This window comes from Quercus suber, unplaced genomic scaffold, assembly GCF_002906115.3.
Source record: "Quercus suber isolate HL8 unplaced genomic scaffold, Cork oak 2.0 scaffold_25, whole genome shotgun sequence".
Taxonomy (NCBI): domain Eukaryota; kingdom Viridiplantae; phylum Streptophyta; class Magnoliopsida; order Fagales; family Fagaceae; genus Quercus; species Quercus suber.
The window spans coordinates 1,430,741-1,441,503 of record NW_027069490.1 but is presented as its reverse complement, the minus strand read 5'-3'; positions in this window follow the sequence as shown (position 1 = coordinate 1,441,503).

The following is a 10,763-nucleotide window of genomic DNA, read 5'->3' as shown; positions in this document are numbered from 1 at the left end:
GAACCTGAGATAAGGCAAAAGAATAGAGAGAAAAGAAAGAAAGAGACGTTGGGCTTTGGAATTGGGCCTAGGTGTAAGAGAGAGTAAAGAGTTGGGATTTGTAAAAAAGAGCCCAAATAAGGATCAAGCAGAATTAAGAAGGCCCATTTGCTAAGCACATGGGGAGCCCAAAAAAGAAAGATTTGTGCTGGCCTAAGGGCTTTTGCCTAGGATGTAGTCAGATATTTAGCAGGCCAGGAAGGCCCATTTCTGCCCCGCCTGTCTTGTCAAATTTGGTCCGTATTGGGCTGAAATTTGAAGAAATAAGAACAAATGTTTTGGGCAAATGAACATATTCCTGTACTGCGTCTTGAGGGAATTTTATTTTATTTTAGAAAGTGTTGCAAAAGCAGAGAGTGGTGGGCTATCCAATTAAATAATAGGATATAAACTTAAAAAATCATTTTAGAGAAGTTACTTTTTTGTAATAATTTGGTTTTATTTATTTTTTGTGCCAGTGTCTAATAATCTCCCCTTTGTGATGGCCTCTCACTCAGCTATAAATTCTGGTTTTTTTATTTTTATTTTTATTTTTTATTTATTTTTTATTTTTATGTTTGGAATGGGTCAACAAATTTCATACTATGAGAGGGTTGGTTATTTCGTCTTTTAAAGGTTACTTTTGTAGCACATTTATATCTACATATAATATTTATTGTTGTTACACTTTTGTTAGCCCGTGTTAATATAGTGAAGTATTTCAGTACACTTCGGTTTATTTGTCCATTTGGTTCATTAGGTCATTCTAGTCCACTTTGGTTTAATTGGTCCAGTTTGGTCTACTTGGGTTCATTATGTTTATTTCGGTCCATTTTGGACTAATTGAGTCTTAGGGTTTGTTTGAGATCCGCTACTGAAAACTTTTTGCTGAAAGTACTGTAGATAAAGATACAAATTAGTTGAAATAGTACAATGAAACCTATGAATAGTATTAAAAATAAGTTGAATAGTAAAATAAGTTGGCTTTTTAATTTGTAGCCAAACAGACACTTAAATTGACTTTTTTTAAAAAAAATTTTGTTTTTTTGTTTGTTTGTTTTGTTTTGTTTTTTTTTTTTTTTTTTCAGTTTTGGGCTCAAAAATTCTTTTTTCTCTTTTTATATATATATATATATATATCCTATTGTTATTGAATGCGAAATACATCGTACGTTTAACTACATGAAACTTATAAAATAAAAAATAAAAATTTAAACTACATCTTTTTGAGCACAGTACAGTACCGATGGGTGTGGTTTTTTTGTTTTGTCTGGGCGGAAATTGCATTTGTTGTTGTGAAAAAGTGTGAGCATTGGTTGGGCTGGCTTGGCCCGTTACAGACTTTATTTTTTTGGTTGAAGAAACGACAACCCAAATACAGGTCCAGAATAACAACACAGATCAAGCAGAATTAAGAAGGCCCATTTTTTAAGCACATACCTAGGAGCCCCAAACAAAAAAAGGAAATCAGGTTTGGGATGGCCTAAGGGCTTTTGCCTTGGATTCAGTGAAATATTTAGCAGGCCAGGTAGGCCCAGTAGTACCCACGCCACGTGTTTTGTCAAATTTGGTTTGCTTTTGGGCGAGCAGTCTACTTGGTCCAATATAGTCTTGGTCTATTTAGTCCAATTTTTTTGTAGGTTACCTTTTCCAGTTTTGGGCTTAAATTTTTTTTTTTCTTATTAATTTTTGAGTATTCTATTTGAGCAAAACTTTTAAGTTTTGGGCTAAAAATACTTACAAAATAGATATTAGAAATTAGAGATATGTGACTTAAAAAAGTAATAAATATTAAATTAAAATTCAAGTTTCAATAATATAGGCATTATATTTATATTATATTATATTATATAAAATACTTTTAAATAATATATCCACTATTTAATTTACAAATTTTACATTATATTATATTTTTCCACATATCACATGTATTTATAACTAGTAATTATTAAAAGTTAACTAGATTCTTTGAGTGGTAGGTTGTAATGCTAAATTTGTCTCAATTAGGATATTGACAGCAAGTTTTTACAATTTGGAGTACACAGTGCAAGCACCTAAAGTAATCTATGCAATTAACCCCATAATTTAGGCTTGCCATTGTGATTATCAACTTCTTTTGATAGAAACTTTATGAGCGTGAAGGAGAAGACGCATGCAATCGAAATTAGCACCACGAGAGGTCCATGACGAATTAAAAAAATGGCAATAATAAAAATATTTATCACTTCCAACATTTGTTGTCTCCTGAATAATACCAGATCATTATTAGTAGCAAGAAAGAAAGAACAAAAGTAAATACAAGATATAGACATATTTAGCAAACCTCGAATTTGTTCACAAGAATGATATCATGCTTTATTTAAATTTCTCTCAGCTTTCTTTTTCCTTTTTGATGAATCAGAACCCTTTTTCCATTTTCAATGTCGTGACTCGTGAGCCGATTGAACACATGGAACTATGAGCTGCCCCTTTTCTCAGTTTTTGGGTTGGAGAGTCCAGACTTGTTTTATTGATGCCATTTAGCTAATAAAGTTATCGGGAAGGACCGTTGGTTGGTTAGTTTCAAGCATGATTTGACCGCTCAAAACGTGTATTTCTAGCAAACATTGTTGTAGTTTACATACCCATCATTAAAAAAAAAAATTACTATATTCTTGCTAAGTGTAAGCTTTTGCATGAGTATGAAAAAGAAAAGTCATTGAAAGAATAGGATTTCACTCTTTTTGTTCATAAAAAGAAAAGGATCTCACTCTTTTTCAGGTATAAGCTGGTGGATTTTTCTGGGCTACATGATAGTAGCAATAAAGAGTTAAATTGACTACTTTCCAAAGCCGACAATCACTACAAGGACAAAATAAAAGCACAAGAGCCAAGATCTGCATACTATGTGCCATAAAAATTGGACTTAGAGTGACCATTATTAAGGGGACTGAAAGCTAGAATAAAAGCAAAATAAGGAAGAAAAGTTTTCGTTAGACACAAAGAATAAATAAACTAAGCAAAGCAAAGCAATATATAAGGGTTCCCTCGTGAGACGTGTCCCCTGTTTGCAGGGTATACTCAATGACACCACCACATCACCTTTTTCCTCTTACACTGCCAAACAAAGCGATATAGCTTTCCCGGTTTCCCTTTGGTACGATTTCTATCTAAACCCAACCCCCTCTCTCTTTTTGTCTTCCTTCTTTTTTCAAGCTGGACCTATCACTTTGTGTCTCACACTCTCACTTTGAAGAAAAAGAAGAAGAAACATGCAGTCTCGGAAGTCTTTGCAGGTGGGGTTGTTGCGGAAGCTAATTGTCCTGGCTTTTCTCTCATTGTTAGTTTGTGGAGAGATGGAAGCAGCAATGGTTAATGTTGGCATAAAAAACCATTCAGCAAATATGCATCAAAGGCAGAAGCATCAACGTTTGAGGCATTCAATTGATGTGTTCTTCTCAAACAAGAGGAAAGTTCCCAACGCTTCAGATCCTCTCCACAACCGGTGAGGCTAGCTAGCTAGATTAATTTATTTAGTTTTGTTACTATTATTGCTCAAGAGTTGGAAAGTGTGAAAAGGGGACTTTGTTGAGAGAACCATCATGTGGATGTGCTTGTCATGGTGGTCACGTTGGTCTGTGCATTTTGTCAATGATGATTGAGGGGTGTGGGGGTGTTGCGCTTTCTTTCACCTCGTGAATAGCATAGCTTTCAACGTAACTTTTGTTGGTTCTTTAGGTCTTTTTATATCCATATTTTGTATTTTTCTATACCCTATTGAGTTTCTGTATATGTAATTTGGAATATTTATTAAGTGATGAAGAAGCTTGGCCTTTTGTGAATGTCTTTTGGTAGCTGGTCATTTTCCACAACACTGTCTTCAAATTTCTAGGATGCCCCTTTTCGATCTTATCCCTTTCTCAATTTTCTACTTTTTCTCTGTTCTTTTTTCTTCTGCTAAGTGCTTCATTATTTGTTCCTCAATTTCATTGGTTTTACTTTTATGACACCTTATTTTAGGGCGTGATATATGATGTCTATGTTTCATTGCGGTAGAATATGCATGATAAATTCTATCTTTGTTCTCACTTTCTGTGATGCTTTGAGCTTTTGAAGGTTTTTATTTTTATTTATTTATTTGAGAGAGAAAAAAAAAGCCTTTGAGTTTGAGTTTGAGTTTGAGATGAAGATAAGGGAACAGTAACATATATATGGTGAAGCAAGTCAACGGAAGAAAGGGTCAATGACCATATATTTAGTTTAAGCTAATTATCACGTGATGTAAACAGTAAACAAACAGTTGTTTAAGGTTTAGATAGAAAATAGCTTTAAACAAATAAAGTTAACTAATTAATAAACCAAGCACACAATATAATCTGGGCCCCCACTCCCTATTTTTGTAGCGGAGTTTGTGCACTGATTATCTTTGGCTTGTTTTTGAGAGTTGAAAAGAAAAGAAAAGAGAATGTCACTGCAGGAACATCTTTTGTTCGCTTGTTGCTGTTAGAGTTATAAATGTAGACAGGGGATGTGCTCAGGAAATGTTCATATGAGCAAAGATTGGGTTTAGTTTAGTACGTGCCTAATGTGCTATGACTGTTGCGATTGGTAACATGTGTCATCATCGGCATGGAACCCAAGCTAAATCCTGGATGATAATAATCTTTTCTGAAATTGAAGCAATCATATCAATTTGCGTTAACAAAACTCACATATACTATTGTCTCTCTCTCCTATAAACGTGGCGTGGTGTGGCTACCATTGGCATGTAGTGGCTCTTTGTGGGTGTGTGTTGATTGTGGGTGGCTCTGGTCGGGCATGGTAGAGTTGAGTTGGCCATTGGGTGGTCTAGTGGGCTTTGAGGTGTCCAATCTTGGCCACTATGTGGCCAATCTAGACCGGTGCTATCGTTGGGAGAGGATGTGAGAGGTGTCTAGTTGGCAACGAGATGGTCGATCTTGCTGATATAGGTCATGGGTAGCCAATCCATTGGTCAGTCGATGGTCGATATTAGTCGGGGGTGTCAAATCATGATACTTGTTCTTAGTGCTGGAACTTGTTTCTACAAGAGATGAGATAACAAAAAAAACTATTTTGCAAAAAAGTTGTCAAATTAATATTACTAGTTTAGCAAATAAATTACTTTATGATTATCAAAAAAAAAAAAAAAACTTTAAATGCAGTAGAATAATAAGTTTTTCAATTAAATTCAAATTCATAATTGAATTGTCATTAAAAATGATAACATGATCTGCGTTTTAACAGTAAATGCAACAATTTGTTTGAATCTAATTGGAAACTTAGTAGTTAGTATACTGTATGTCTGTATATTACACCAAGTTATTGTGTCTTAGTTTTGCTATTTTAAAAAGGATAGTTTAGCATGCAGACCCTACAAGTGTTATTATTTTATGATATCACTGCAAGCCCGCTCGCCACAGCTGCATTCCCACAAGCCCAAGTTCATGTGGACTTAATTTATTTATTTTTTATGGAAAAAAAAAAAATGAAGTCCACTCGAACTTGGGCTTGTACATATTGATAGTGCAAGGTTTGCAGTTATTAGGGTAAAGTAAACCCTCTACACCAAGCAGCTACATGGATGATTGAAGGACTGGGGCACTGGAACTAATACGAGGCTATAGTAATAGCGTAGTGTATCTTCATAGCAAATAGCAAACTGATCCGTTGCATCGAGAAGCAAATTCATACTATATGTTTGACCGTTGAAACCAGTACGGATTAACACCCAGTCCCAGAACTCGACAGATTCCCAAAGGCCCTAGTGATTTTCCATGTACCCTAGCCCTATCCTAGCCTCAAACAAAATTTCAAATTATAGCTAGATTAGCTAAAGCACCCAGGGATGTATAGGTCACATGCTTCAGTTCTACGTTTGTTTTCCCTATCTCCTATCCAGTTGGGAAGTGAGCAATGGCGCATGCAATACCAAAGCTGTGTTTGGCTGCAGCTGAGGGAAGAGAAAGGAAAAGAAAAGAGAAGGAAAGAAAAGGGGGAAGTTTTTTTCTTTTGTCATGTGTATGGAAATAAAGAGGAAAAGAGAATAATATCCTTTGTTTGGTTTGTAAAAAGAAAAGAAATATATGTAGGAAAATTTTATATTGTTTTACTTTTACTGTTTTACATCCCAATAAAGTAGAGAAAGGGATAAAAATTTATGGGTAGAAATGATTTTATGAACAATAAAATGTTAAATAATCAGCAAAAAAAAAAAAAAAAAAAAAGAACAATGAAAAGTCAAATATTACATAAGATATGGGTAGAAATGATTTTATGAACAATAAAATGTTAAATAATCAGCAAAAAAAAAAAAAAAAAAAAAGAACAATGAAAAGTCAAATATTACATAAGTGTTTAATTATATTATATTTCATTTTAAATTTTGGTTATTTTATAAGAAATGAAAGATAAATGTGACATACCAACGAAGGTTGGCCAGTGGAAGGGGCTCTGGTCGCTTAAGCAAGTGGTCTTTAGTTCGAGCCCTTGTGGATGTAGCAAATCTTCTTGGGAGAGGTCCCCACCTTTGGTTACGATTAATGAAGTATAAAGCGTACCACTCAAAGGATAGAGGATTTTTATTTGTGTAATTAGTGTTTCATTTTATTTAATGAATAAGGATAAGTTGTATTATTGTTAGTATTTTTTTGAGAAAAAAGATAAGTTGTATTAAGAAGAAATTAAGAACTTTATAGTAGAATTTAGTTTAGAAACTCAAAAGTATTTGAGGACATTTTATTTTAAATTCTACTATAATTTAGAGATGTAACAAGCCATGAGCTTTGTAATTCAATTGACATTTCTTAGTATTTTCAATAGACTAGTCCATGATTCAAATATTCTTTCCCAAACTAATGAATTATATCAACAAAGGAAAAAAAAAGTAGGGATATAACAAGTTATTCTAAATGGGGAGCACAACCAAAATTTTGCACACAAGTTTTGACACATCCAAAATTATTGATAAGTGAAAATTTTATTACAACTTCAATAAATTCAATAAGCTGAAAATGAAAAATGAAAAGAATAAAAAAAGAAGAATATAAAAGCAAAGAATTTAAATATTATGTGGGAAAATTAAGGTGGGGCTAGTTCTAGACAAAAGAAAGTAACCTTATCACCATGAATTATGCACAATTGTGATCAAAGCTGAGAGAGGATGTTAGTCATGGTAGGGCATGCACCACAAGGCACAAACTGCCTCCAAAGGCTTAACCTTTGACAGTTTGACATAAGAAATCCCAAGCCTGGTCTCATACCTGCTATTTTCTTCCCAACCTTTTTCCAATCAAAGTATTGAATGCTAATGATTTTGTAACTCAACTGGTACTTCTTGGTGTTTCCAAAAAAAAATATTTATGGTTCAAATCTCCCACGCTATTCCCTAAATATCTATTGAATTATAAATAAAAAAAATTAAAATAATTCAAAGTATTGAATGAAGTTATGCAATTTAATACGGTAGAAATTAAGATAGTATGGTGTAAGATATTCATATTTTCTTCCATTTCAATCCAAGAGTGTGGAAGAGAATAACACCAAAAAAAAAAAAAAAAAAGGCAATCGCATTGCCGAAATTGTTTCAATTGCCACAATTGAAAAAAAATAAATTTTTTTTTTTCCAAACGGTATTAGGATTTTTTTTTTTCTTTTCAAATGGAACAATGACATTGCCAAAAGAAAAACTTATCTTTTTCTATTGCCGAAATTCCGCAACACCATTGCCATAATTAGTAAATAAATAAATAAATTAAAAAAAAAACCAACCAATTTCGGCAATGGTATTGCCACAATTGGGGAAATTTTTTTTTTTGTTTCTTTTTTTTTTTTTTCCAATTGTGGGTTTTTTTTTTCCAATTGTGGCAATCGCATTGCCGAAATTGTTTCAATTGCCGAAATACCATTGCACAAATTAAAAAAAAAAAAATTCCCCACAATTGTGGCAATGGTATTGCTGAAATACCATTGCCACAAATTAAAAAAAAAAAAAAATTCCCCACAATTGTGGTAATGGTATTGCCGAAATACCATTGCCATAAATAAAATAAAATAAAATAAAAATTTCCCCACAATTTCGGCAATGGTATTGCCGAAATTGTGGGATTTTTTTTTTGGGGCACTCACACATTGCACTCCTCACACGCACAAACCCGGGCAGATTGGGCAGAGGAATTACGGCAATACCATTGCCGTAATTCGAGTTTTTCTCTCTCCTCCAATTTTCTCATTCTCTCTCCTCATTTTTCTTGAATTTCGGCAACGCTGTTGCCGAAATTCAACCTCTCTCCTCATTTTGCCAAAAAACTTCAAACAGTACCTATAATGCAAAAATATTTTAATTTTGGCAATATTTAGCCAAAAGACTCCCGTATATAAGTTAGGCAGGCCCAAGCGTTTGGCAAAGAGCTCACAACAGCATAATAACAAGGCCCATTCATTATGACCGTACACAATTTTGGAGTATTCAATTTAAAGTTTTATATAAAAATCACAACCTTAATCAAACAGCCAACCTTAATCAAACATGAAGACATTCATGCTTTCCTAAGCAGCCAAACTTAATCAAACCAACTTAATCATTCATGCTTTCCAAAAAAAAAAAAAAAGAAACAAATGAAAAGGAAAACAAAACTGATAAGTGAAAACACGAATACAAACACCTATCCAGTATCCAACACGAAGACAAATGCCTATCCAACACAAAGACAAATATGAAATACCTATCCAACCCGAAAGGCTTACTGTGTTTTTGTAGTGACTGGTGAGCGACGGCGAGAGCTGCATCAGGCGAGAGGCGAGAGCGAGGGAGAGATTTAAACGATTCTGATTTTTTAGAGAAAAGATTGAATTTATACCTTGTGAATCTGAAAACCTAGCCTAAAACGCACCATTTTGCTTTTTTTTTTTTTTTTTTTTTTTTTTTTTAACACCCATACCATACGACGTTGTTTTACTAAAATAAAAATAAAATCAGAACCTGGTATCAATTCGGTTCGGCTTAGCGGTTTTCGGATTTCTCAATCCGATTAGTGCACCGCACCGGCATCGAAACAGGCTTCACCTTCCGAACGCCGGCCTTGGCTCAGTCGGTTGGTGCTAGTGTCGAGACGGTGTCATTGGCGCCAGTCGGTTGGGTCAGCTCTGTTAACGTTTTGCTCACCCCTAGTAGCCGGTAAACATGTCTGACACACCTCCATGCCCGTGACAAAAATTTTCGTCTTTTTTTCCCTAATAAGTTATAATTGATGTTTATAAAGTGGTGAATTAATAGTGTAAGGTGATGTGAAAGTAATATTACATCAATTAAAACTTATTACTTCAAAATATATGAAAAAATTTGTGCAAAAATTGTCTTTAATTTAGCATGTTGGAAATTGGTAAGACTTCTCACACTCAAACTCACAAAGACTCATATACCACTCACAAGTCACAATAGAAGAAGCTCACTCTCAAAGTAAAATAGACTGGAGAGGGAAGAGGAAGATAATTTTTTTTTTTTTTTTTTTTGGTGTTATTCTCTTCCACACTCTTGGATTGAAATGGAAGAAAATATGAATATCTTACACCATACTATCTTAATTTCTACCGTATTAAATTGCATAACTTCATTCAATACTTTGAATTATTTTAATTTTTTTTATTTATAATTCAATAGATATTTAGGGAATAGCGTGGGAGATTTGAACCATAAATATTTTTTTTTGGAAACACCAAGAAGTACCAGTTGAGTTACAAAATCATTAGCATTCAATACTTTGATTGGAAAAAGGTTGGGAAGAAAATAGCAGGTATGAGACCAGGCTTGGGATTTCTTATGTCAAACTGTCAAAGGTTAAGCCTTTGGAGGCAGTTTGTGCCTTGTGGTGCATGCCCTACCATGACTAACATCCTCTCTCAGCTTTGATCACAATTGTGCATAATTCATGGTGATAAGGTTACTTTCTTTTGTCTAGAACTAGCCCCACCTTAATTTTCCCACATAATATTTAAATTCTTTGCTTTTATATTCTTCTTTTTTTATTCTTTTCATTTTTCATTTTCAGCTTATTGAATTTATTGAAGTTGTAATAAAATTTTCACTTATCAATAATTTTGGATGTGTCAAAACTTGTGTGCAAAATTTTGGTTGTGCTCCCCATTTAGAATAACTTGTTATATCCCTACTTTTTTTTTCCTTTGTTGATATAATTCATTAGTTTGGGAAAGAATATTTGAATCATGGACTAGTCTATTGAAAATACTAAGAAATGTCAATTGAATTACAAAGCTCATGGCTTGTTACATCTCTAAATTATAGTAGAATTTAAAATAAAATGTCCTCAAATACTTTTGAGTTTCTAAACTAAATTCTACTATAAAGTTCTTAATTTCTTCTTAATACAACTTATCTTTTTTCTCAAAAAAATACTAACAATAATACAACTTATCCTTATTCATTAAATAAAATGAAACACTAATTACACAAATAAAAATCCTCTATCCTTTGAGTGGTACGCTTTATACTTCATTAATCGTAACCAAAGGTGGGGACCTCTCCCAAGAAGATTTGCTACATCCACAAGGGCTCGAACTAAAGACCACTTGCTTAAGCGACCAGAGCCCCTTCCACTGGCCAACCTTCGTTGGTATGTCACATTTATCTTTCATTTCTTATAAAATAACCAAAATTTAAAATGAAATATAATATAATTAAACACTTATGTAATATTTGACTTTTCATTGTTCTTTTTTTTTTTTTTTTTTTT